General features: G+C 46.2%; 1 protein-coding gene and 2 long non-coding RNA genes across 3 annotated transcripts in view; 2 read left to right on the top strand and 1 right to left on the bottom strand.

The window, feature by feature from the left end:
• LOC142771997 (uncharacterized) overlaps positions 1–12,811 on the top strand; it is a 31,877-nt gene extending 19,066 nt beyond the window's left edge. The window contains exon 4 of the long non-coding RNA XR_012886227.1: positions 12,545–12,811. This is a non-coding gene — a long non-coding RNA (uncharacterized LOC142771997). The remainder of the gene's footprint in view (positions 1–12,544) is intronic.
• The window catches only part of LOC119163154 (uncharacterized), a 511,564-nt gene that overhangs the window by 374,600 nt on the left and 113,226 nt on the right, over positions 1–23,738 (top strand). The window lies entirely within an intron of this gene.
• LOC119165553 (uncharacterized) overlaps positions 1–23,738 on the bottom strand; it is a 36,723-nt gene that overhangs the window by 2,526 nt on the left and 10,459 nt on the right. The window lies entirely within an intron of this gene.

Raw genomic sequence — 23,738 nt, forward strand, 5'->3', positions numbered from 1 at the left:
GATGTGTTGATTTGGGAGTGGACAAGGGTGTCTTTGAGGTTACGTGGTCGTCGGTAAACGACACCTGGAGCGGATGGGAATGCGCGTTTCAGACGTTCACTTTGTTCCAGAATGTTGTAATGTCGTTTAAGGATTTTGTTTACATTGGGAAAGTTTGTGCTGTAAGTCAAGCAGAGGTTTGTTCGTTGTGGGTCTTCTCGTGGTGGTCGCTTCATAAGTAAGTCTTCACGCTTTAGTTTTCTCGCTTTTTTAACAGCTTCATTAATTACATGTGGGGGGTATTTTTGTTTCTCGAGCACAAGTTTTACCCTCTTTGAGCTCGTGTCAAAGTCAGCGTCTCTAGAGCAGATTCGCTTACACCGGTGAGCCTGGCTGTATGAAATACTGTTTTCACAGTGGCGTGGGTGATCGCTTTGGTAATGGAGTTATTGTTGTCGATCCGTTGGTTTGCGTTATAGGGTTGTAGAGAGCTTCTCTTCTTCCATCGTTATGGTAACATCAAGAAAATTTACGGTAACTTGCTAGTATGTGTGTGTGAAGTGTATGTTCGGATGTACAGCATTGTAAGTGTTGATAAAGCTGAGAAGTTCGTCCTCGCTGTGGGTCCAAATAAGAAAGATGTCGTCTATGTATCTTCTGTATAACATTGGTTTCAAGGAACTTTGTGCAAGAAATTCAGATTCGAGCTTTCCCATAAATATGTTGGCACAATTAGGTGCCATTTTGGTGCCCATAGCGGTCCCACTGACTTGTCGAAAATACTCTTGGTTAAACTCGAATGAATTTAATTCGAGGACCATCCTCGTCAAAGTTGTAATGGCAGAGAAATCTGGGGTGTTAGATTGTCTATGGATTGTGCACATGTTTCGTAATGCAGCTATGCCGTCATCATGAGGAGTATTTGTATATAATGAAGAGACATCAAGAGTGACCAAGTACGAGTTTTTTGGCACACAGATACCTGCAATGTCTCGAAGAAAATGTGTGGTGTCTTTTATGTACGACGCGAGGGTGCATTAAATGTGGCTTATTAGTTTTTCCACGTACCCTGATATGGGTTCAGTTATTGTACCGATGCTTGTGTAGTGAATAAGAAAGACGTTGATACCATCAGGTCAGTTATCATCAGCACAAGAAAAAGGCACGAGATCGGTGATCAAACACTGTCATCTGGGTTCGCCTGCCTTCCTTTAGAGCTACCACCCGCTTTCTGAGTCCTTCAATAAACCACCTTTACATTTGGTGGATCGTGCTGGGTAACTGCATTACCTACACCCTGGAACTCCGATCCCGCACCCTGCCGTCGACCATGCAAGTTGACGCTGCCCAACAGACAGCACCTCTCGCGGCTCCTACTTGCCCCGGCCCGGTTCACCAGCGAGACCCCCCGATCTTTTCAGGCGCCGAAGACCAGGACGTCGAGGACTGGCTGTCGTCCTACGAAAAAGTCAGTGGACCAAACAGGTGGGATGACGCTGCTAAGTTGAGCACCATCAACTTTTACTTGGCTAATGTGGCGAAACTGTGGTACACAAACCACGAATTCGAGTTCGAGAACTGGGCCACTTTCAAGCAGGCAATATCCTCGGTTTTCGGTCGCCCTGCCGTGCGGAAGTTGCGCGCCGAACAACGCGTGCGCTCACGGGCACAAGAACCTGGCGAAACGTTTACCGCCTATATTGAAGATATACTCGATCTCTGCAAGCGCGTCGATGCCGCAATGAGCGAAAGTGCCAAGATCCAGCACATTATGAAAGGTGTTGATGACGACATCTTTCAAATGCTCCTGGTGAAGTCTACTGGCACGGTGTCTGAAGTGGTAACTCTGTGCCAGAACTACGACGAATTGCGACGGCAACGAGCTCTCACCCGTCGTCCATTTCAGCCTAACCAACCACTCGCTGCACTGGACGTCGTACCTGACCACTCCCACCTTCTAGCACAAATGAAAGACTTTGTGCGTGAGGAGGTCGCACGTCAGCTTTCCCTCCTGCCGTTTTGTCAGCGCCAAGAGCTCCCGCAGCAGCAGCAAGAGCAACCACCGACACCATTAGCTCCCATGCTCCGACATGCACTTCAGGACCAGATTGCCGAGGCTATGCCAGTGCCCTTTCAGCAGCAAGTTGTCGCCGCGCCTCTTACTTATGCTGACGCAGTAAAGAGGCAGCAGCCACACCAGCCCTGGCCGTTCAATGGACTGCCGCATGTCACCGCTCCTACTCAGTCTTCCGTCGCATGGGCTCCTCCCCTCGCTACTACAGCCTCGACTCAGTCGTATGTCGCGTGGGCGGCGCCCCTTGCTGCAAATGCCTGGCGAACGCGCGATAACCGGCCGATCTGTTTTGCGTGCGGCGGACCTGGCCATATCTCCCGATACTGCCGTCGTCGCGTGCCCGCCTACACAGACGTCCGACCACGAAGCAACTATATGGACCGACTACCTTTTGGTTATGAAAGTTCGGATCGTCAGTCAAACACGTCTTCCCGTGACTATCCAGCAAATTCGTCTCGTCGCTCACCTTCACCCAATCGACGCTCCTTGTCACCCATGCGTCCACGACCAGCCCCTCAAAATGAGGGAAACTAGCCGTCGCAGTTCAAGGGGCAAGAACTGCGCCATCGAAATTTTCAAGTCCTCGCACCTTGCCGTCAAATATCCTCGAAGTTTTTGTAGACGGCGCCCATGCATACGCTCTTGTGGATACCGGTGCCGCTGTGTCTGTTATAGAAGCCAAACTTTGCCGCAAGCTCCGAAAGGTGACCACGCCGCTTGATATGTTCTTACGTGCAGCAAATGGAGAACCTGTTCGACCTATAGCCGCCTGCACTGCCCGACTCAAAATTGCGGAGGACCACTACATTGTTGAGTTTATCGTCCTTTTCTCGTGCTCTCATGACATCATACTTGGCTGGGATTTCCTATCCCGTAATCGTGCCGTTATAGATTGTGCCCGTTCCGAACTTTTACTGCTTCCGTTCTTCGACCAGCCCTACGACCACACTAATCAAGCCGCGCACAAGCTAGTTGTCAAAGAAGACACTGACATTCCACCGACAACAGCTGTTTTGCTCCCTGTGGTCTCCGACGGCATGCGTGATGAAGTAGCATTTTTCGAGCCATCAAGCCTCTTTCTAAGTCGGAAACCACTTCTGCTCCCTTATTCAGCCCTCTCAATTTCTAATGGAGCCAGTGCTCTCTGCCTTACCAATCCCTTTCCGCGTACTATCAAACTGTTTGAAGGCGAGTCTCTTGGATGCGTACAGCCCATTGATAACGGACAAATTTTTACCGTGCCGCAAGAATCATCCCAAAGTGACCTCGCCGCCGTCAGTGCTCTTAACCACTCTCATCTACAGGCTTCAAAAGTGTTCGATTCGGCGATCGCAGACGCACTGTCACCATCCGAACGATCTGAACTCCTCCAACTGCTTTACCAGTACCGCGAATCTTTCGATGTTGTTAAAACTTCACTTGGCCGCACTTCTACCACTCTACATTACATCGATACCGGCTCCCATGCGCCACTACGACAGCGACCATATCGTGTTTCAGCGGCGGAACGCGAAGTTATTACCGAACAGGGGAACGATATGCTGCAACGTGGCGTCATTCAATCTTCACAAAGTCCATGGGCCTCACCTGTAGTGCTCGTTAAAAAAAGGATGGTTCCGTTCGCTTCTGCTTGGATTACCGGTGCCTAAATAAGATCACTCGAAGAGACGTGTATCCTTTACCCAGGATTGACGATGCCCTTGATACTTTACAAGGGGCCGAGTTTTTTTCATCATTAGATTTGCGCTCAGGGTACTGGCAGGTCCCCCTTGCAGATGCCGATCGACCAAAAACAGCCTTCGTGACACCGGACGGTCTGTATGAGTTTAATGTCATGCCCTTTGGCCTCTACAATGCGCCTGCCACCTTCGAGCGCATGATGGACTCGGTTCTTCGGGGTTTGAAATGGCAAATCTGTGTCTGCTATCTCGACGATATAGTCGTCTTTGCGCCAGACTTTGGAACACATCTTGAGCGCCTCAAACACGTCCTCACGTGCCTGAAGAATGCTCAGCTCTAACTCAACCTCAAGAAGTGTCACTTCGCTGCTCGGCAACTTACGATTCTCGGGCACGTCGTATCAAAGGACGGTATACTTCCAGACCCGGCTAAGTTACGTGCTGTCGCCGACTTCCCCAAACCAACGACTATGGAGGAGTTACGGAGCTTCGTGGGGTTATGCTCCTACTTTCGCCGGTTCGTGCGCAACTTCGCCTCTATCATTGCGCCTTTGACCAAACTTATAGGCAGCACCACTGATATCTCGTCGTGGTCTTCCGAGTGTGACCAAGCCTTCTGTACCCTTCGTCGTCTCCTCACTTCGCCACCAATACTGCGTCACTACGATCCTACGGCAGCAACTGAGGTCCACACCGACGCCAGTGGTGTCGGCCTCGGTGCGGTTCTCGCGCAACGCAAGCCTGGGATCACCGAGTATGTCGTCGCCTACGCCAGCAGAACTCTTATCAAGGCTGAATCAAACTACAGCGTCACCGAGAAGGAACGCTTGGCGATCGTTTGGGCGCTTGTCAAGTTCCGCCCATACCTTTATGGCCGTGCTTTTGATGTAGTAACTGACCACCACGCATTATGCTGGTTATCTTCGCTTAAGGACCCATCGGGTCGTCTTGCCCGTTGGGCTCTTCGGCTTCAAGAATATGACATTCGCGTGGTATACCGTTCCGGCCACAAGCATGCCGATGCTGATGCACTGTCACGATCTCCCCTATCCCCGGACATCGCATCTGTTTCCTCGGACAACACGTTGTCAGCGCTTGACGAGGACACCATCTCTTCTGCACAACGCAATGACCCATGGATCGCTTCACTTCTTGACGCGTTATCCGAGGCACCGACACTTCCAACCACTCGAACTCTGCGCCGCCAGGCTCCGCACTTCAGTGTTCGGGATGGCCTTTTGTACCGGCGCAACTATTCAGCAGATGGTAGGAAATGGCTACTAGTCATTCCCCGAACGCTGCGCTCTACCATCTGCGCGTCGTTTCATTCCGACCCGCAATGTGCTCACGCCAGTGTTTTCAAGACCTACGAGCGCTTACGAAAAAGCTATTACTGGCGCGGAATGTTTACCTTCGTCCGCCATTTCATTCGCGGCTGCCACGAATGTCAGCGGCGGAAAAGCCCGCCACATCCTGCAACAGGTTCATTGCAGCCACTTCCATGCCCAGACCGCCCATTCGACCGAGTAGGAATTGACCTCTACGGACCACTACCATTAACAACGGCAGGCAACCGATGGGCTATCGTGGCAGTGGATCATCTAACACGGTACGCTGAAACAGCTGCTCTCCCCACAGCTGCAGCACAAGACGTCGCAACTTTCATACTCAATCGTTTTGTGCTTCGTCATGGTCCTCCTCGAGAACTCCTCAGTGACCGAGGGCGTGTTTTCCTCTCCGATGTAATACAAGCACTTCTTCAACAGTGCCATATGGTTCACCGGAAGAGTACAGCCTACCACCCACAAACGAACGGCTTGACTGAGCGGTTTAATCGTACTCTGGGGGACATGCTCGCTACGCATGTCGCTTCTGATCAAACAAACTGGGACCTCGTTCTCCCATTTGTTACATACGCGTATAACACCGCTACGCAAGTCACTACCGGGTTTTCCTCATTTTTTCTCCTGTACGGTCGTGAACCACCACACACCATCGACACTTTACTGCCATACTCGCCAGATCCCTCCGAATACCAGCCTGTCTCGGAAGCCGCTCGTTACGCAGTAGAGTGCCGCAAGCTAGCCAAGCGGCTTACTACATCCGCCCAACAGCGCCAGAAGGAGATACGTGACAACGACCATCGTTCTGCACCAACGTTTGTTCCTGGAGCACTTGTGTGGCTTCATGTACCGCCCTGCGCCCCTGGTGTATCACCCAATCTACTCTCCAATTATCATGGTCCCTACCGCGTGGTCGAGCGTACTTCACCCGTGAACTACGCCATTGAACCTCTCACGCCACCGAGCGACCGTCGTCGGCGTGGACGTGATATCGTTCACGTAAACCGTCTGAAGCCGTACTTTGACCCGCTTGTCCCCACGTGTTAGATCGCCAGGATGGCTTCAACGTTTTCGCCGGCGGTAATTGTAGTGAATAAGAAAGACGTTGAAACCATCAGGTCAGCTATCATCAGCACAAGAAAAAGGCACGAGATCGGTGATCAAGCACTGTCATCTGGGTTCGCCTGCCTTCGTTTAGAGCTACCACCCGCTTGCTGAGTCCTTCAATAAACCCCCTTTACACTTGTAATGATTGGTCGACCTGGGTTACCGGGGTTAGGAATTTTTTGTAGGATGTAGAAGCGACCTGGACGAGGGTATGCTGCTTGCATCAGTTTGTGGTCAGTGTTGGTTATCTTTTCTGCATCCAACAGTTTCTTTGATTCTGTTGATACGATACGCTTGTATTCGTCTGTCGGGTCACCTGGGAGGCATTCGTAAAATCTTGAGTCGTCTAGTTATATATATATGCATTTTGTGCTGGCCAGTTCCCGACACTTCGAGAACTGGCCAGCACAGGATGTGGAATTGGATGTTGATTTACAGCGACATTTAGATATGCAGAGTCCGGTTTCGTGCTCAGCGTTCACAGTGCTTTGTGTTGTTTTTGTTTTTTTCTTTAGTTCTCTTTTAACATAATTCACTTTCTCTTCAAAGATCTTTCAAACATCTTTCAAGTTGAGAGGGACGCGGCAGCAACGCAGTTTATTTTGTATGTTAGTATAAATCATCCCGTAACGAAGGGAGGACCCGTCCCGCACTGTTGGGAAATAAATAGATTTATCCTTGTTGACAACAATCCCGTTGTGCCATGTCCCATACCCATGCCATGCGATACCCGTGCCATGTATATATATATATATATATATATATATATATATATATATATATATATATATATATATATATATATATATATATATATATATATATTGACCCGTGTCTACATGTGGACAAAAACGATGATGGGGGGATTAAGCAGACACCAGGTAGTGGGCCTCTGTATTGGCGCGAGAACGAAGAAGATCTTGTGGCTCAGCTGTTGAGAACACGCTGCTTTCGCTGCCTCAAGGCGTACTTGTGCTTTGTTCGCGTTGTACTGCGACACTGGTGGAGGTGCTGGCCCGTGACCCCGACTGATGCTCCACACTCCCACGGGGAGCCGTTCATCCAGCCCAGAAGCACTTGTCAACACTCCCGTGCATCGCTTCAGCCGTCGCTTGCGAGGCCTCCTTCCATAGTTCACTCTCTCACAGGACCACTCTACAAAGCACCGCTCAGATCTACCAATGGCCACCGCCAATCCACAACAGTTACTACGAGACAGTAGTTTGCCAACCCCGTCTCAGGTAACCTTTTTTTCACCGCTGGTGGCTGATCGCTTTGGTGGTGGAGCACATGAAGACGTCGAAGAATGGCTTGATCACTATTAACGTGTCGCTAACACCAACCAGTGGTCCCTTGAACAAAGGCTTTCCCGCGCCTATTTTTATCTCGACGACAGCGCTAAAACTTGGTACGAGAACAGAGAAGGCAGTTTGTCATCATGGAGCGACTTTAAAAGAGGGATGATTGACACATTTGCCGATGTCAACTGGCGCGAACGTGCGCAGCATTTACTCGAGCTACGGGTTCAGAAACCCAATGAAACGGTCGCAATGTTCGCTGAGAACATGGCCCGTCTCTTCCGTAAAGCTGGCCCGCACATGACCGACGACAAAAAGTTGCGCTACCTCATGCGCGGCGTTAAAGAGCAACTGTTCGCCGGACTTATGCGGAACCCGCTAAGCACCGTGACAGACTTCATCAAAGAAGCTACGGCTATCGAACGGGCGCTTCACCTACGATGCCGACAATACGATCGCTTGTCCAGCAGCGCCCACATGCAAGTCGCCGCTACGGCATCTGACCATCAAAGCTCGTTGCACGATTTGATAAGAGAAATTGTTGAGCTACGCAGCCGCGCTTCGCCGCCCGCCGCCCGTTGCGCCGTTGTACCGCCAGCCATCGGCAGCCGTTCCTTGGTCGCCACAAGAACAGACACCGCGACGACCTGCCGTCGTACCACCGTACGAAATGCCGCCGTACCAAGAGCCGTCTCCCAACGAGACACGGCATTTGCCACATTACGAGCCATCGCGGCGTGCACAGCTTCGTAAAACAGACGCCTGGCGCACTGTAGATAGGCGCCCGCTTTGTTTTACCTGCGGAGGTGTGGGCCACATTTCCTGCCATTGCTGGCACCGCGTAGATAAGTTTCGACCTCTTCGGCAATGGTCTGACGATCGACGCGCCAACGACGGTTACGCACCACGCCGGGACACTCATTCTCAAGGACTCCCCTTGTCTCAGTCCTGTTTTGACAACCGCCGTGCCAATAATGACGACAGTGTGCCTGATTACCAGCCAGGTTTCGGACGTCGACCACGCTCTCCGTCTCCGGCTTATTTGCCTTCGTCGCGCCACCGAACTACAGCCGACGTCAATGGAAGGAGGTCACCAAGTCCACGCCGGGAAAACTGAAGGCGGCGACCTCCGGGGGTGAGGTTGCAGGCCGTCAAGGCGACGAAAAAAGCCCCCGTTACTTGTACCACAGGACGCCGTAAAGCCGAGAAGTTGTAACACCGACGTAACTGTGACCACAGATCTTACCGTTTTGGTAGACGGACAGCAAGTAACAGCCTTAGTTGACACCGGCGCCGACTTTTCTATCATAAGTGAAAACCTTGCCGTACGCCTCAAAAAAGTGAAGACTACGTGGACGGGACCTCACCTGAGGACAGCAGGCGGCCAGCTGTTGATGCCTGTCGGAAGGTGTACAGCAAGACTCGACATCGGTGGCTCTTCTTTCGTGGCGACGTTCGTCATCCTCACCTCGTGTTGCAAGGACTTGATCATAGGGATGGACTTCTTAAGAGAATATGGTGCCGTCATCAACATCCCGGACCGTTCAATTACATTCCGCAACAGCCCTGGTTTAGTTGACTGTTCAGACGCAATAAGCAACACTTTACCTATAATTGATGATGATGTGGTCGTCCCGCCCCGGTCATGTACTCTTGTTTCAGTAAAAGGCGGCAAAGCGTTTGATGGCGAAGGCAGTGCTGACCAAATTGGCTCGCTGCTATTTAGTCATAGCATTTTGGTCGCATGAGGTATCGTCCGTCTCACTGGTGGACGCACGAATTTACTTCTGACGAACTTTAGTGCTGAGCGCCGGCACCTTCCGAAGGGCACAGCTATCACTTCGTACGACAATATTGTAGAAATTCGAGGCAGTTTATGTTTGTCGGTATTGGACGAAGAGCCTTAACAAGAACCAGAACCCATTCTCGATGTTGGCACCACTCTGTCAAAGGACGAGCGACAGAGACTTCTTCAGCTGCTAGCCGAATTCCGCGACTGCTTTTCAACGACATCACGAGTTGGTCGAACACCTTTGACAAAGCACTGAATAATCACCGAGGACACGGTGAGACCTATCCACCAGAACCCTTATCGCGTAGCTTCAAAGGAACGCGAAGCCATACAACAACAAGTCGCGAAAATGCTTGCTGATGACGTCATTCAGCCGTCGCAGAGCCCCTGGGCATCGCCTGTGGTGCTAGTAAAGAAAAAGGACGGCACCCTGCGTTTTTGCGTGGACTACAGGAAGCTGAATCGGGTGACCAGGAAAGATGTGTACCCGCTCCCACGTATTGATGACTCCCTTGACATACTTCGGCACGCTCGCTACTTTTCTTCCATGGACCTGAGGAGTGGTTACTGGCAGATTGAGGTAGACTCAAGAGACCGAGAGAAAACCGCTTTTGTGACCCCAGATGGTTTATTCGAATTTAATGTCTTGCCTTTCGGTTTGTGCTCCGCGCCCGCAACTTTTCAAAGGCTTATGGACACGGTACTTTCGGGATTGAAGTGTAAGACGTGCCTAGTCTATCTGGACGACGTTGTAGTGTTTTCGACCACTTTTGACGAGTATCTCAAAAGACTGGAAGTTGTTTTACGTGCCATACGGTTCGCGGGCCTAACATTGAAACCAGAAAAGTGCCATTTCTGTTTTCATGAACTTCAGTTTCTCGGTCACGTCGTCAGCAACGCAGGCGTCCGGCCCGATCCTGGAAAAATCGCCGCCGTCGCACAGTTCCTAGTACCCTCCAATAAGAAGGCTGTCAGACGCTTCCTAGGCCTTTGTGCCTATTATCGCCGGTTTATCGCAGACTTCGCCCGCATCGCGTCGCCACTAACTCGTCTCACAAGAGATGATGTTACCTTTGAGTGAAAAGAAGAACAGGAGGCTGCCTTTAATGACCTGCGTCAACGTCTCCAAACGCCCCCTGTGCTCGCCCACTTCGACGAAGAAGCCCCGACGATGCTTCACACAGACGCTAGCAATGTAGGTCTTGGGGCTGTGCTTGTGCAACGGCAAGAGGACACAGAAAGAGTGATCGCCTACGCAAGCCGAACGCTACCACGCGCAGAGGCTAACTATTCAACAACAGAGAAAGAATGCCTCGCCGTAGTATGGGCAGTGATGAAATTTCGCCCGTACTTGTATGGCCGACACTTCAAAGTTATTAGTGACCATCACTCCCTTTGCTGGTTAACTAATCTAAAAGATCCCACCGGCCGATTAGCGCGTTGGAGCCTAAAACTGCAAGAGTTTGACATGACGGTCGTGCACAAGTCAGGTAAGCGACATATGGACGCTGACTGTCTGTCCCGTTCACCCATTGAGTCGGCAACCCTACCCGAGGAGGAGGAAACGACATTTCTCGGTGTCCTCGACACGACCGCCATTGCGCAGCAACAACGTGACGACACTGAGTTGCTTGGCTTAATTAACTACTTGGAAGGCAGATCTGAGAAGGCGCCAAGAGTTTTCGCAAGAGTATTGTGATCGTTTTGTTTACGGGGCGGAGTACTTTACAAAAGAAACTTTTCGTCGACAGGATCCGCCTATCTGCTCGTCATACCAGCAGCCCTTTGTACCGAAATACTCAAAGCATGCACCAACGAGGTGACCTCTGGCCATTTGGGTTACATGAGAACGTTGGCCAGAGTACAGCAAAGATATTACTGGCCGAGACTAACCACAGCCGTGAAGCACCACGTTCGTACCTGTCTCGACTGCCAGCGACGCAAGTCACCACCGACTAAACCAGCTGGCCTACTGCAACCCGTGCAGGTCCCAACAGCTCCATTCTACCAGATAGGCATGGACATTTTGGGCCCACTTCCTATTTCCACTGCAGGAAACCGCTGGGTTATTGTCGCGATGGATTATCTGACCCGTTATGCCGAGACAAAAGCTATTCAGAGAGGTACAGCAGCGGAGGTGGCAAGATTTTTCATCGAAAATATTGTACTGAGGCATGGTGCACCAACCGTCGTGATCACAGACAGAGGAACCGCATTTACGGCAGCTCTCTTGGATCACGTCCTGATGCTGAGTGGAACAACGCATCGTACGACCACTGCCTACCACCCACAAACAAATGGGCTGACGGAGCGTCTGAACAAAACCATTGAAGACATGCTTTCGATGTACGTAGACAATGAACACAAAAATTGGGATGAAATCTTGCCATACATAACGTTTGCGTACAACACGACCAAGCAAAAAACGACCCGCTTGACCCCGTTCAGCCTCGTTCATGGACGGGAAGTACGAACTATGTTAGATGCGATGCTGCTGCACGAAAGTGACGACATCGACCCAGACGCCAACACCTTTACGGAACGCGCGGAAGAAGCTAGACAACTGGCACGTTTACGGATCCGCCAGCAGCAAGAGTACGATGCAGGCCGCTACAATGCTCACCGCAGAGCAGTTGTCTATCAAACTGGCGACAAAGTATGGATTTGGACACCCATACGGAAACGAGGACTATCAGAAAAGCTCTTAAGAAGATACTTTGGGCCATACCGAGTGCTGCGACAACTGAGTGACGTCACTTACGATGTTGTTCCTGACAATTCGTGTAGTACCAATCGTCGCCAGCACCATCCTGAACTCGTTCATGTAGTGCGCATGAAGCCTTACGTCAGCGAGTGATTGCGTGAGACTTATTTTTTAACAAAAACTGCATTATTGACTTCGCATCGGGTTGATGCTCTTTGAGAGAGAGGCAAATGACCCGTGTCTACATGTGGACAAAAACGATGATGGGGGGATTTAGCAGACACCAGGTAGTGGGCCTGTGGCTTGACGCGAGAACGAAGAAGATCTTGTGGCTCAGCTGTTGAGAACACGCTGCTTTCGCTGCCTCAAGGCGTACTTGTGCTTTGTTCACGTTGTACTGCGGCAATATATATATATATACATATATATATATATATATATATATATATATATATATATATATATATATATATGTATATATATATATATAATTTTTTGTTTAATCATTTAGGTATTTTACAGTTTCGCATCACTGCACTTTTCTGAATATTTGTTTTTCTCTTTCCAGGGAACCAGTCCTACTACAATTTGCGCGTGACCAATTATTTTCTCCGTACACCACCCCATGCAGTCTGTCGAGCTTTTTTTAATCGCATCATAAGACCTCGAACCGCGCACCTCCTTTTCTTTCCCCGATGTCTTCAGCTAATGAGACAAAGCAATGAAGAGTAGAATGTTGTCACATGAGTGTATCATATTTCCTGACTTTAAAATTATTAACTTTGATGTTCTTCTACCAATAAATATCCACAAGTATGCGGAGTTTTGTTCCTGACTCGATGGCGGTTTCTTTTTATGAAAACAAAACATCACTCTTGTAGCGACAGTAATGCACCGACAGGTAATTCAAACACCCTGCTTACTCGGAACCTCAGCAAATGCAATGGCTCTGCCCCAGCGCCAACACCCAATTCTCTTGAACTCCATCAACGTAAAACTGCCCTAGGGAGTTTGACAGAGATCAATTTACGCCCATTTCACCCGGCAGTTTTACATGCTGCCTTGTGACTTGCGCCTTACTCCATCTCCACCAAACTCCCTAAAGTGGTTTTACGTTGTTGAACATTAATAGAGTTCGGTTGTGGCCAAGTGACACAGAATAACTCGTCTCCATTATAATAAACAGGCTGCGAAGATGTCTATGATTGCACTGATGATAATGAATTATGCCCACCAGATAGCGTTTACCACCGTGTTATGATGGGCCCGTTTTTGCTAGTTTTATTCGTTGCAGCCACACGATGTCAATGTTGGTAAATCAAGCTGCACCAGGTGCAGCATCATATACATCGCTTTTGGGAGCACCTTCTGTTTTGATGTTGGTTATCACAGCATTGCAGCGTTTTTCAGGTGGTAAAGAGACAAGGTATGCTGTCAACTCATTGGAATAGGAGAGTTAAGTTCCCTACTGAAGATATTTCCACCATGGGGATTACACCATCGTATGGTGGATTTTGGTGCCATAATATGGGGGCACGTGGTGTATGCTGGCGCATGCGAGATACTAAAAAAAACGACGCGCAAAACCTCTCTTGTGTGTCAGAATTATCCTGCCATGCTGCCACACAGACAAGCTTTAAATATAAGGCATGAAACAAAAGCATCAGTGATAAACAAATTGCCCAGAAAGAAGAAAAACTTCATTCAGAAGAAGTGTGACGCGCAACCTACAGATTCTGAGCCGAGTAGTCTAACCGCCACGCCAAGACGATACACACTTATCCTCTTTTTCATTGATTAGTCAATATACTAATTCACAGCTCGACTACATTTTTGCATGTCATATACGCGAAACAGATGCGATCGTAACCTCCTACTAAAATTTACGTTTCTGTTAAACGCAATAAACTGTTACCAGTAATAAATAAAATTACAATTGTGGCAATGGCACTCCATTTCTATTACAATAATTGAAAAAAAGAAAAAAAACATCAAGCGGATACAGGAGCAGATACAGTTTGTTGGCTTTTACTGCTAACTATACCGTTCGTTTCTCGCTCTGTCCAAAAGGCGACATGTGCAGAGGTTTCATGTCACCCCTAAGCTCGTTCGTTCAGTATTCGCGAATGTTGAATTTCCTATTGTAATGTTTTGCGCAACGTACAGTGCACGCAGTCGTGTCAGCGCATTGGTCCGTAGCTTCACACTGTAAAAAAATGTACTCCGAGGGCGGAGTAAAAAACTTGTTTTCTAGCGTATCCCCTATTCGGAGCAGGTTTTGCTCCGGATATCCGGAGAAAAATTTGCTCTGGTTTTCCGGAGGAATCGCGTGGCGCACCCGGAGCACCTTTTAAAGATATTTCACTGCGGCAGACCGGAAAAATTGCGTGGCGCCAACAGAGTACGTTTTACTGGCATTCACCTCCGGCTGGCCGGACTGATTACCTGGCATCTACGGCGCATTTTTCCAGGGTTTTTCACTCCGGCAGTCCGCAGCTTCTGTGCGGTACCTCTGGAGTATTTTACGAATGAACTTACTTTGTCTAGACAGTATTTCAGTTAGGTGGACCAGTCTTTTCAAAGCGTTTGCTCCGCCATTGATTTAAGGTATGCTGGTTTTCTTACGCATCGTTTAGATGAAGGAAATCTCTATTCTCTTGCAAGCACTGCACAGGTACTGTGTATTCTTTTCCACAGAGCTTTAACCGATGAAATTGAAGGAAGCACTTGAATTCTTATTCTTTGATTTAATCAAAATAAGCTGCCGATTCTCGATGACTACCCAGCATTTAGGAAAAGGAGACAAGATTGAACAAACAAGCAGAAAGCCCCTAAAAACAAAACGCAATAGGACAGATCAAATGAAATCAACAGCACTGAAGTTTGAAGCGCAGTGCTCTAAAATGAACCCCATAATGCTGCAAAATTATGCACGACAAACGAAGAAAGCGTGGCCACCGAGAACAACTCTTCACCATCCCCGAAGGACCATCTATCAGATTCATTAATGACGCAAGGCTTGAGCTGATTGTTTCCCGCATAATATATAAGAAATGTTACTATACATGAGAACTGCAAATCATGTGACAAGCAGGGAAACTGAAAACAGCTAACCCACGGACACTATACAGTCTGCGAGTCTCTGAGTAGAAGCAACTTCTAAAACTCAGCACACAAGTGCGCGCACACACACACGCACACACACACGCACACAAAAAGAGGATGAGCGTTCAATATTAAGAAGAACATCCGATGTAATCTAGTGTGAGACAGCCGGAATATGATAAAAACACGCCTCCCTGACGTGAACAAAGCTCGAAACTGGCCAAAGTTTCGTATCAAAATCGATAGCTCTAGCTTTGCTGATACAGTAAAAATCAACTTTTGACCAAAATAATCCCTTTTCGGTACTCTTGTAGAAGGCATCAGGAATACCCCTACCAATAAATACAAAATTTTATAAAATAATAATTCTTATTATTACAGTCGCATTTTAGTGCGTGCTCACCGTCATACTTCTAGCAAAGTGGGAATTTTCAGTTTGCATGGTTGCGGCCTGTTTTTAGGAAAACCGTACCTTCATCCCCTTAGGAAATTGAGCTTCGAGATAAGCGGGCATTGTTTTTTTTAATTTGCACTGTTCGCTCTGTTTTGATACTTGTCGTTGTGAACATTTTTCAAAAATTTTTATTCTATGAGCATGTATTTCTTGAAGATGAACAGCTTCAAGCACAAAATAAGGAAAAGTTCACTACAACGTAACGAAAAAAATAAGCCATAAAAGGCACAAACATTACGCCACTTAAGCCAACTGCATTTTCACAGAAATAAGGGAAGGCCGACCAGTTTACTGAACTGAAAAGTCCGTGCACACGTTCGGAGGCCACGCGCAAGCGTCACGACGAGCGTACTAGGCTTTAAAAAATTTTCTTTTCCCCTCTTCTGTTCACAAGCCGGTGTCGTTGCATTTTCAAAGTCAAAACTACGTCTCAGCACTGTTCGCACACCCGTCTTCAAGAAAAAGAAACTGCAGCCACAGCCACAGCAGCATGACTGAAAAGAGAAAAAAAATGGCCCCTTATCTGCATGTTACACCGCAAATGTCGTCGAAAATTGATAGTGTTGCGTCTGAAGAGAGTGGACAAAGCGTTTATTTGTTTTTCAGCGCAAGAAAATTGGGTAATCGTATTCTGGAGGCGCCGCGTTAGAGTGCCTCGAGCGTACAGCGTAGGCGAACGAGTCCACCAAGTCACGTCAAACGTGAGACATGAGCGCTATCTGGCAATTATGCAGGAAAACGGGGCGCGCGCCATGTGTGCTTGTCTCTGAGGTGATAAGGTGTAAACGCAAAGTGACGGGTAGGTGCCACTACCGTGTCGTCTTAGCAAAGCGTCGGAAACGCTTGCCGTTTCGTGAAGCGTTGGATGGCCAGCGCAGCGTTATAAAGGTTACGATCCTTAAAATTATTGATGTATGCCATTTATAGTAAAAATACACATACGTCATATACACATACACATACATGGTGCCTCAGATATGCGTAATATTTGCTTTTGAGTTGACAATTGCACAATTATGAACGCTGAACCTTGACCAACACTGGTGGGCGCTGTGGATAGGGTCGGCCGTTTGGAGTATCGTTTGGTCACTTTGATGCCATTTTGGGTACCGTAAAGGGTGGACAAACGGACAACTGTACAGACAGGCAGACAGGCCATACTTTTGCTTTGAAGGTCCCCAAGAAAAACTATCATCTTTAAAAAAATGCAGCAGCAAGGATAATATTCTCTCCCACTGTCAACACAGAAAATACGGCTACGTTTTTGAAAGGGTCCTGCTCCTTTCTCTCTTTCTTTGACTACAATGTCTTCTCCATCTCAGAATGTTGAGCCGGGCTGTAATTTCAGTCAACTTTACTATTCCCCCCCCCCTTTTCACAGAAACGTCGAGCGCTGCACGAGTCGTTCTGCCAAGCAACCCTCCTTTTAATGACGATAGTCTTTCTTGGGGACCTTCGACGGAAAAATTTTGGTTTCTCTATCTGTACATTTTTCTGTTTGTCCGCCCTAAAGATTCCTTAAACGGCACCAAACGGCCAACCCCATCCATAGTTCCCACCAATATTGCTCAAGTTTTAGTGTTCATAGTTGTGCGATTGGCAATTGCAAAGCAATAATTGCGCATATCTGAGGCCCCACGACAACGCTTCGATGTTTTCAATGTCTGCCTTCATACTAGAAAAGACACACATAAGTAACTCTGAGAAATGCAGCGTTTAATCGCGCTGCGCTGACTGTGCGACGCGATGCTCAAAAAGGTGTTTCCAACGCTTTCCTACGACGTCACGGTGGTGGTACCTGCCAGGTGCTTTGCGTTCTACACCTTACCACCTCCGAGACGGGCGCGCATCTTTCTCCGATGGCTGCACGCCTTCGTTTTTAAAGATAACTGCCAGATGGCACTTGTGTCTAACGTGCCTAGATGCGCTCGTTCGCCTCCGCCACTCGCTCGAGGCGCTCTTACGCAGCGCCTGCAGAATACCATTCACCAATTTTCTTGCGCAGAACATCAAATAAACGTTTTATTCACTCTCTCCAGGCGCAAGACTATCGTCTTTCGACGACATTTACAGTGTAACTTGCAGATTCGGGCCTTTTTTTGTTGCATTCATCGTCTGCAGTATCATCAGTTTTTTTTCGCCCCTCTCTTCATTTTCCTGAAAGCAGCAGGTCCCGCGAAGAGTCTAGTATACTTCTAGATTGTTATCCAAGATACCATTTATCCAACCAAAATAACTTTTTCACAAGTATGAGTGCGTGTATGCGTTCTAAGTGTGTACGATTTACATTGCTCTGCCTCAATTCACCAAACTTATAAAGAATTGCCGCTGCTTTTAGTTATTCAAGTTTTTTTTTATTTCAGCTTACATATTCTTTCCAAATAACTTTTATGCAGTGGTAGACCTCCACCTGGCATTTATTGATATGAAAAATGAACAAATCTCACCATTTGTGTGTACAAACAAGACCAAAAATATCCTTTAATCAATTAGGTTTACCCATAACAATTAATAACGTTTGATAGGATAAACCTAAAACTATGATATTTTCTATTCTTTCATATATAATCAGGGCTCCGAATGTTACAGCGACTTCATTCATAATACCCAAGTAATTAAGGCGTTAACACTGCACAAGAAAGGACGAGTACAAGAAAGTGAACATCCACAAGCGCTTGTGGTATTCAGTTTTTTTGCGCCAGATTTACGTCACATGGAATCAGTACCAACTCGCTCACCTCTACATTTTAATTTAGCGAAATTATGTTTAGAAAAAAAAACGCGTAGTCCGAACAACGCAATATCGAAATTTCGCAGATTTCTCACTGACGTCTTGAGAAATTAGCCAATTATTGATCGCGTGTCTTGTTTATCAACCCAACATTATCCAATCTTAGTACGTCCTGAAAAGAATAACACAAGTAATTCAAAGTGAGCTCACTCACCATTTTTTCGCCGCACCTGGGACCACCGGGTCCCTCAACACTCGCAAGATCACAAAGTGTCGTTCACTGCCAGGAACAATCACACGACTACCGTTTGCACAACTTCCTTCTGTTTTTGATAACCTTCGTTGCTGCATGTCGCTTCTGAAATCCAGAAGTTGCTCAGAACAATTTTCTTTTTTCCAACGTGGCTGAACGCTTCCCACAGTCCTCACTGCCCTCGCTTGGTCTGTGCCATGTTGGTTTGTGAGGAACGGCCTCCCGGCGGCGAGACCACCGGTAGGCCTACGTCACTTCTCGAACAGCCAATGAATCCCTGTGAGCGATGACCCCGAGCAATCGGGGAGCGCCTAAGGTCCCTCCATAATTTTTAAGGTAGCGACATCTGGCACGCGTGCCACCTAGAAAGTTTCTGTAGCAGACGACGCCCTGCTAAAAAGCACGGTATTCAGCTGATGGAAAAAATATATGCACATGCCAGGAAATAAAAGATACTGATACCTAACTGTAATGAAGGCCAAAATAAGGGCCTAAAATGCTAAATCTGTACCATTATTTCAATTAAACATTGAAAAAGAGTATGGAAAAAATGTTTGATCGCGCAGATTCGGCATGTTTACAACTCGTTTATTCGCGCTCGTGTTACACTGCATTTTTCAACCTAAATTAGCTGCATATAAATAAAAAAAACGAAGGCGTGTTGGTTCGCTTTCATTTCACAAAATATTCGAAGCCATTGACGGTAAAGAACAACGAGCCAGGACCGAAGACAACCATAGGCGAGTTTACCCGCAGCTGGCCATGGCTTTGGTTGTTTTATTGGCCCTACCTTGGTGACTGCGGGCGCTTAATCCGATTGCTCTTCGCTTTTCTTGCTTGTAAGTGTGCTGTGTACATATAGCGCTCACTTCGGTCGAAGAATGCATCTGGAAGCCATCCGGAGCAGCGTGTCATCGCCGATCGTCGAGTTTGTTCGTGTCGCAAAGGCGACCTAACCGCGTGGAGCACCGTGCTGTAAGTAAATTTCTTCGACAAGGCTTCTTGTGTGTGCGTGTGTGAATGCGGTTTTATTCCTGATATGAGCAACGTCGCTACGTAACCTTGAATCACCGCGTGGATTTTTAGTGGTGTGTTTATGCTTTTTTCGATTTGCCCTTGTGCTTACCTGAAGTGCACAAGCTTCTCAAGAATTAAAGATCCTTAAATGATACGCCCGCAAAGCGGACTAGTTATTGATGCACTTTATTTTGCTGGCAATTTTATATCGCTTCTGATGTTTTTCCTATGTTGGTTCGCTGCTCGGTGCTTTTCATCAGTGAAATAGCATTCCTGCTTACCGAGTTTAGTATCCCAGTGTGAGGGTAACGTAAGAGTAACAGAGTAGACAAGTGTATGTAATGTATTTTGATATAGTTTTATTATTTGGTGGCCAGTAGGTGCGGATATTTTTATTTATTTTATTTTATTTCAAATTCTCCTATTACATGAAAATACACAACACTGGTTAGACCCATAACTACTGGCTAGTAGGGGGTCTAAATAAATATGCATTTAAAGGAACAGATTGTGTTAACAAAGCAGATATTTTATAAGTACACTTCAATCTTACAAGAAAAAAAGAAAAAAAATCGACACAAAATATAAGAAGGAAACATATTTGTGATAAGTCAATTGCAGTATCTTGCAGCATTGTTCCATGCAAACAACGGATTGTATGTATACAATACATCAAATACATAAAAGTACGTATACCATGTCAAGTATGATTTTGGTAGACATATAATCTATACATAACGAAGTGGAGATTACAACAAAGTGTGTGTTAGTGTTCCTGTTCATTTTTCTGCAGAAAGTATTTTTTAAGATCACAGGCAAAATTTTTGCTTTCTTTTATTTGGCATGGTATATCATTCGAAACCTTTATTCCAGCAAATTGTAGCAATCGTTTGCCATAAACATTGTTAGTAGGCGGAAGATTGAAATTATGTAATGTGGCACGTCTGGTAAGGCGGCAAGAGGATGAAATTACAGATATATAAAAGGGCAGGTTATAAGAAATAACATTATGGACGGTAAGTGCAATTTTTTGCTGTCGTAAATTATCGAATGGTATGATTTCCATATTACGAAACAATGGCGCGCTGTGTTGATCATATCTAGCACTGTTTACTACTCGAAGTACTAGCTTTTGTAGTATACGTAAGGGTTCTAGATATGTTTTAAAAGTCCATCCCCTTGAATCTATGCAGTATGTTAGGTGACAATGAAAAAATGTGAAATAGAGAATTCGGAGAATACTACTTTTAAAATAATTTCTAGCGGTTAATAATGTACTGCATCCAGATCCCAGTTTAGCGCATACAGAGTTAATGTGGCTTTGCCAGTTTAGCTGGCTATCAAGAATTACACTCAGATATTTGAATTCTTTCGTCTTCTCAAGCACGCAGTTATTTATTGTAATGCAAATGGACTAATTACTTATATCTCGATAACGGGAGTGGAAAATAGTGTATTTAGTTTTGTTTGCATTCAGTGTTAGTTTATTCACTATAAACCACTGACAAACATTTTTTAATTCTACATTACTTTTATGCTCGAGATCCCTTATATTGTCTACAGTAACTATAACGGCTGTATCATCAGCGTACATTAGCATCTCCGCCGATGTCAATATGTTTGGTAGGTCGTTTACGTACAGTGAGAACAGTAAGGGTCCAAGAACGGAGCCTTGTGGTACCCCTGTGTGTATATTTACCAGGGAGGAAGTGAGATTATGCATAATCACCATTTGTTGACGTTCGCTCATGTAACTAGAAAGTAAGTCAAAAATTTTGCCACGTAAACCGTAGTGTCTTAATTTTCTGAGTAATATATTATGGTCAACTGTATCAAATGCTTTCTTTAAATCAAGAAAAACTACTGCTACAAGGAGGTTATTATTTAATGCTTCGTTAATCTTTTGTGATACAGATAGTACAGCAGTGGCGGTGGAATGGTGCGCCCGAAATCCATGTTGCTCGGCGCATATTACACGATATTTTTCTAGGAAGACACGCATCCGTTTTGCTAGAATTCTTTCAAATGCGTTATTTATTATGCTTAAAACAGATATAGGCCTATAACTTGAGGGATCAGAGCGATCACCCTCCTTGTACACCGGTACTACTTTAGCAGTTTTCAGACAGGATGGGTATGTTGACGTACGCAAAGAGTGGTTATATATATATGGCATAGGATAGGGCCTAAGACATCAATATTGTCTTTTACTATCCGCGCTGTGATCCAATCTATCCCGCTGGCTATATTGGTGGCTAAATTAGCAGCAGTGTTTTGAATTTCGTCGAGACTAATGTTGTGTACCGCAAACGTATTCGGCAAAGACGGCGAAAAACATTGAGGAGTGGAGGAAGGAAATTGCATTGCTAACGTCGGAGCAATTTTAGTGAAATAATGATTAAAGTTATCTAGAGTTTGTGCATCAACAGAATCAGGTAGCAAGCGTTGTCGTGGTTGATTGCCAACAACTTCGTTTACGATCTCCCAAGTTTTTTTAGAGTTGCCCTGAGCTTGTTCTATTAGGCGAGAGTAATATTCCTTCTTTCGCTGCCTCGTAAGCACCACGGATTTATTCCTGATAATTTTGAACTGGCCAATGTAATATTTATTATTTTTATGTTTCTTCCATTTATGGTACCAAAAATCTTTCGTCTTCAGCAGGTCAAGGATTTCTGCTGTCATCCAAGGACATAGCGGGGTTTTATATGAGCGCGCAGATACGTTTGAGCGGCTATTTCCAATGGGTCTGATAAGGAATTTTATTAAGTTCTGAAGTTCAACATTGACGTCATCGTTACATAGACTGTCAGGGTCAATGGCGAGAATGATGCTTCGTAGTAAATTGTAATCTATTTTGCCCTCTGTTGTGATACGTGGTGTGCTGCTTTTTCGTGTGTCATTTATGGAAACAAAAACAGGAAGGTGATCTGATATCGCCTCATCATAAACGCCAGCATTCATTCCAGATGGTATGTTCGTCAAAACATGGTCAATTGTTTTTGCTGATGTACTAGTTACCCTCGTAGGGTAACTAGTACATCAGCAAAAACAATTGTTAGGTTACGAAAACTGAATGAGCTCAGTAATTGTGCGTAACTGGTATACTTAGAATTATAGGTGTCAATATTCATGTCTCCAACGATTACAACCGGGTTGCTATAATTCGCCAATAGATTAAAAAAAATTTCTTCCATCTTGTCTAAAAATCGGTTAATGTTTGAATTCGGGGGTCGATAAACGACGCCGATTATACCAAAAGAGTGTAGTCTAACAAAAAGAGCTTCTATATCAACGGAGCTGCAATTCAGTGATGATAGCTCCGTAAAAGCGTAGCCACTTTTCAATAAAAATGCGACGCCGCCGCCACGCGAACAAGAATCACGCTGATGCGATAGGGTTACGTATCCAGGAACATGCACTGTCTCACCCTTCTTTAACCACGTTTCCGTGATCGCTAGTACATCAAAAGTGTGGACATGTTTTGATAGAAAAGCGAGAAGCAAGTTCACGTTTTTTCTTATACTGCGGATATTGCAGTGGAAGATATTAGTACACGTATCGCTAAATAGTTGATCTGCTTGAGGTATCGTGACTGCCATTTTATAACAAAAGGCGCTTTCGGTGGTCTATGCGCAGAAGTACCTATACTAATTTCGTGAGGTCATCTTCACAGGAGATGTGAATGACCTTCGAGTTCTCCGATTTCCTTGCCAATACCTTTCCTTCAGAGACCCAGACGAATCTCCAGTTTTTGTCTTTTTTCCTCTGTATGGTCTTACTTAGCAAAACTTAATTCTCGAGACACAAGTGTTCGTTCACGAACACGGGTACATTTGTCTTGAAACCAAGCATCGCTGTGTTCAGGCTGTTCTTTCTTGTCGATTTTAGGACCTTATCACGCTTAGACCGCGACACAAACTTTACTGCGATATTTGGTACATTGCTTGTCTTTGTTGGTACTCTGTGCACTACGTCCAAATCTTGACTGGTCAGCTCAACGCGCAAACAGTCAGCAATCTTTTCCACAACTTTTTCTAGGGCTTCGTTCTCGGCAAAAGGAATACCTTTGAATTCAATATTGTTGCGCCTCGAATATTGCTGCAGGTCAATCAGCTGTTTTCTTGTGTCACAAAGCTCTTTCTTAATTTGCGTGTTCTCTTTCTGAAACTCGAGGTTACGGTTTTTTGCATCATTGAGGTCTT

The sequence above is a fragment of the Rhipicephalus microplus genome, chromosome 9 (genome assembly GCF_043290135.1).
Source record: "Rhipicephalus microplus isolate Deutch F79 chromosome 9, USDA_Rmic, whole genome shotgun sequence".
Lineage (NCBI taxonomy): Eukaryota > Metazoa > Arthropoda > Arachnida > Ixodida > Ixodidae > Rhipicephalus > Rhipicephalus microplus.